Source organism: Alexandromys fortis, unplaced genomic scaffold, assembly GCF_014885135.2.
Source record: "Alexandromys fortis isolate MF-2015 unplaced genomic scaffold, M_Fortis_MF-2015_v1.1 scaffold_613, whole genome shotgun sequence".
NCBI lineage: Eukaryota > Metazoa > Chordata > Mammalia > Rodentia > Cricetidae > Alexandromys > Alexandromys fortis.
Genome location: NW_026068479.1, coordinates 14,829 through 19,265, shown reverse-complemented (window position 1 = coordinate 19,265; position 4,437 = coordinate 14,829). Strand labels below are relative to the sequence as shown.

At 34.0% G+C, this 4,437-nt stretch overlaps 1 long non-coding RNA gene across 1 annotated transcript in view; it reads right to left on the bottom strand.

The window, feature by feature from the left end:
- Positions 1 to 1,127: 1,127 nt before the first annotated feature.
- The window catches only part of LOC126495768 (uncharacterized), an 8,986-nt gene continuing 5,676 nt past the window's right edge, over positions 1,128 to 4,437 (bottom strand). Inside the window, exon 2 of the long non-coding RNA XR_007590218.1 lies at positions 1,128 to 4,426. This is a non-coding gene — a long non-coding RNA (uncharacterized lncRNA). The remainder of the gene's footprint in view (positions 4,427 to 4,437) is intronic.

The following is a 4,437-nucleotide window of genomic DNA, read 5'->3' as shown; positions in this document are numbered from 1 at the left end:
AAAAAAAAAAAAAAACAAACAAAACAAAACAAAAAAAACTAAAAAAATTAAAAAAAAAAAGAAAAGAAAAGCAGCAGGGAATAGTGTCAAAAGTCTTTAATTCCAGCACTCAGGAGCCATAAGCAGGTGAATCTCTGTGAGTTCGAAGCCAGCTTGGTCTACAAATTAAGTTCTAGGACAGCCAAAATTACACTTAAGCATCCTGTTTCAGGGGAAAAAAAGGAAAAGAAGAAATGAAAAGCAGAAGGGCTGGTGTTTTTAGAAAACTACTTGTGTTTTCCAAAAAGTAAAAGCATGTACTCCCAAATCCAATCCAGTTACTTAGGCCAGCAGAATGGGTATTTTTGATTGGGACCTATAATTAATTACACCTATAACTCCAGGTACTTAAGGGTTGAAACAGGAGGGTCACACGTGGGATCTGAAAGTATGAGAATACTAATGATAAGGAAGATGAGAATCCATTTGAGCATCCTGTAATTTGGGGACACACACTACATATTCTTTTCAAAAGTCGTTCCAACATGCCAAAGAATTTAAAAAGTATTTAACACTAAGATTTACTTCATACTTTCCAATTTAAAACATTAAGGACATTGTCTAATTGTTCCTCTATTTTAGTTTTCAATGTTTCTGTTTTCAATTATTCTCTTCTAAGTACGTCTTAAAAACAAATGCCATTTTGTTTAATGTTTTGCATGGATTTATTTCACATCAAAGGGGAGTTACACTCCTCAGGCATTCAAGACTTAATCTCTCAGTAGTGTGTGTACTATTGGCTCCTAAAATCAAGGTATTTAAAATCTTTGTAGAGCAGCTACACTGTACTGATGAGTCCCAAAAAGGACGAAATAGCAGGTTGCGAAGCATCTCTTGAGCTCTTCATCTCTTCCTTTCCTCCATGTTCTATTCAAAAAATACTTTTATATCTACTTCTTTTTGTATTTATTACTTGTGCTTAAGGATACATATATATATACCACCTGAGCTGGCAGAGATTAGAAGGCATCATCACCCCGAAACTGGACATGTAAACTCATGTTGGTTTTGGGAATGGATCAATGGGGAGAGCACAGACAATGATGGGTAGTGTCATTCCTTGGACTGGTGGAACTGAGTTTTATAAAAAAAAAAAAAAAAAGCAGTCTAAGCAATCCAGGGGGGAACAAGACAGTAAGAAGCATCCCTCTGTGCCTTTGCATCAGTTCCTGCCTTTAGGATCTTTCCCTGTTTCATTTCCTATCCTGACTTTCTTCAATGATGGACTATAATGACGAAATACAAGCCAAATAAATCCTTTCCTCCCCAATTTGCTTTTTGTCATTGTGTTTTGTTGCAGCAATAGAAGCACTATCAAAAGTCCTTTGGGTAAATCTCCAGAGTGGCAGAGCTGGACCATGTAGTAGCTCTATTTCTAGCTTATCGAGGAAATTCCACATAGATTTTCATTGTAACTACACCAGATTTCAATTCACCATCAGTGTCATTTATTGTCTTTTGAGATTAGCCATTTTACCTAGGATGAGATGAAAAACTTCAAAGTAGTTTTAATTTCCATTTCCCTGATTACTAAGTATGTAAAATATTTTTTAGAAATGTTCCTCAGTTATTTGTATTTTATCTTTAAAGTACCTAGATAAAGGTTGTTTGTTCTTTGGTATTTAATTTTTTTTTTTTTTGATTTTTCGAGACAGTGTTTCTCTGTGGTTTTGGAGCCTGTCCTGGAACTAGCTCTTGTAGACCAGGCTGGTCTCGAACTCACAGAGATCCGCCTGCCTCTGCTGCCTACCGAGTGCTGGGATTAAAGGCGTGCGCCACCATCGCCCGGCTGGTATTTAATTTTTTGAATTCTTATAATCTAGATAGTAAACCTCTGTCAAATATGTGGTCAATGAAGATATTTTTCTCATTCTGTAGCTTGTCTCTCTTCCTGAGTAATAGTATCCTTTGCTGTGCAAAACCTTTTTAGTCTCAAAAGGTCTCATTCATTAATTGTTGATCTTAAAGCCTACACTACTGTGACCCTACTCAGAAAGTCACTTTCATGTCAAAGGATGCACATGTATCACCCACCATTTTTTCTCATCAGCTTCAGAGTATCAGATCTTATGCTGAGGTCCTTGATCCATTTGGAGTGAGAGAGAATCAAGTTTCATTTTTCTACATGCAGTTATCCAGTCTGACTAGCAACATTTGTTGAAGATACTATATTTTCTCTAATGTGTATTGCTAGCCTTTCTTTTAAAAATCAAATGACTGTAGAAATGTGGGTTCATACGCAGCTGCTATCCTATTCTATCGATCAATAGGTTTGGTTTTATGCCAGCAACATGCTGTTTATGCTGTTTTTATTACTATAACTTGGTAAGATAACAAGATCTGAGATGGTAAAATCTCTAGCAAATTTTTGTTTTTTAGGATTTTTTAGGTTATCCTGGATATTTTGCATTTACATATGAAATTTAATATTATCTTTACAATTTTTATGAAGAATCATAGTGGAAATTTGGTGGGGATTGTATTGAATCTGTATATTATTTTTAGTAAAATATCATTTTCACAATGTTAATTCTACCAAAGCACAAGCAAGAGAGCTTTTCCAATCTTGTATCTTCAATTTCTTTCTATGTTTTTTTTTCTCCGTTTTGTTTTGAGACAGAGTTTATTTATAGCTTTGGAGACTGTTCTGGAACTAGTTTTTGTAGACCATGTTGGCTTCAAACTCACAGAGATCTGCCTGTCTCTGCCTCCCTAGTGCTGGGATTAAAGGTTTGCACCACCAAGGCCCAGATTCTTCTATATCTTAATGTTTTCACTTACATGTCTTCCTTTCTTGGTTATATTCATTCAGAAATTTTTATTTTGAGGCTATTATGAAAGATATTTTCTTCATAATTCTTTTAGTTTGCTTTTTATTTGTATATAAAAAGGCTACCAATTTTTGTATGATAGTTTTGTATCAATGTATTGATCTAATACTAAATATAGTGATCAAATCTAGAGAATTTCTGGTGGAATATTTTAGCCTTTTGCACAGTATCATATCATCTGCACATAAAGGCACTTTTACTACTTCCTTTTCCATTTGTATCTCCTTCAGTTGTCTTGTTGCTCTAGCTAAGATTTCAAGTACTGTGGAATACGTATGAAGAAAGTGGACGTTCATGTCTTGTTCCTGACTTTGATGGAAATGTTTTCAAGCTTTTCTTCATTTACGATAATGTTGGTTGAGGTCTTTCTATTTATTACCTTTATTATGTTAAGATATTTTTCCTGTACCCATAGTGTCTCCAAAATCTTTATTATGAAAAAACTTTGGATTTTGTTTGAGGTCCTTTCCGCATTTAATGAGATGATTATATGGTCTCTATCTTTTAAGATAATTACATTTATAAATTTTTCTAAAGCCTTCAGATGAATCAATGAGTTATTAATTTGAGATTTCTTCACATTTTTTATATATAGGCATATAGTGAGTTAAGTTTTATTCTTGAAATTGCCTTATGTTTTTTTCATTTTATTCACTTCTGGGAATCCATAAATGCTTAATTTTCATTCTTGTTTTTTTCTTTCCATGAATTTGATTCAGTAGTGTGTTGTTTAGATTCCATGAATTCATGTTCTTTTTTGTTGATGTGGAATTTTAATACATAGTTGCCAGATTAAATGCAAAATGTAATTTCAATTTTCCTATATTTGCTGAGACTTGCTTTGGTTCTTTAGGTTATGAGTACTAGTCTAGACCCTTGTGTTTTTTATAGTCACCATTAAAAATTCTGCTGTTATTATGATGAGTCTGCCTTTGTATATGACATAATTTTTCTGGTTGTTTTTTAATATCATTTTGTTGCTGCTGTTGTTGTTGTTCTGAGCATGTAGCATTTTGATATGATGAAAGGTATAAATGTAGGCTTTTCTGTCTGGTCCTGCAGTCAATTTTAAATTAACCACTCAGGGGCCCAATATTAATTACAAATTGATGTATTGCTTAGATATATTACTAACTAGCTCTTACAACTTAAATTAACCCATTTCTATTCATCTATATTTTGCCACCTAACTTCCAGGCATTACCTGCTGTCTAGTACATCTTGTTGTTCCAATAGCTTGCTGGCATCTCCCCCTGAAATCTGCCCTTCTTCTCCCTGTATCTCTGCTTGGATGTCCAGACTGGCACTATCCTGCCTTTCTATAGACCAAATTATCTTCTTTATTAACGAATGGTAATAAAACATATTTACAATTTACAAATGGGTTATCTCATAGTAGAGGTCAGTTTTTTTTTCTAGTCATATCTGCTTGGTGTTCTATATTTCTGTCAGATCTTCATAGGCACCTCTTACTTCAGGCTAAGAAAGTTTTTTTTCCCCTATGATTTTGTTTCAAAAATCTTTTGCACCTTTGACCTGTGCCTCCCCTTCTGTACCTAGTTTTTAT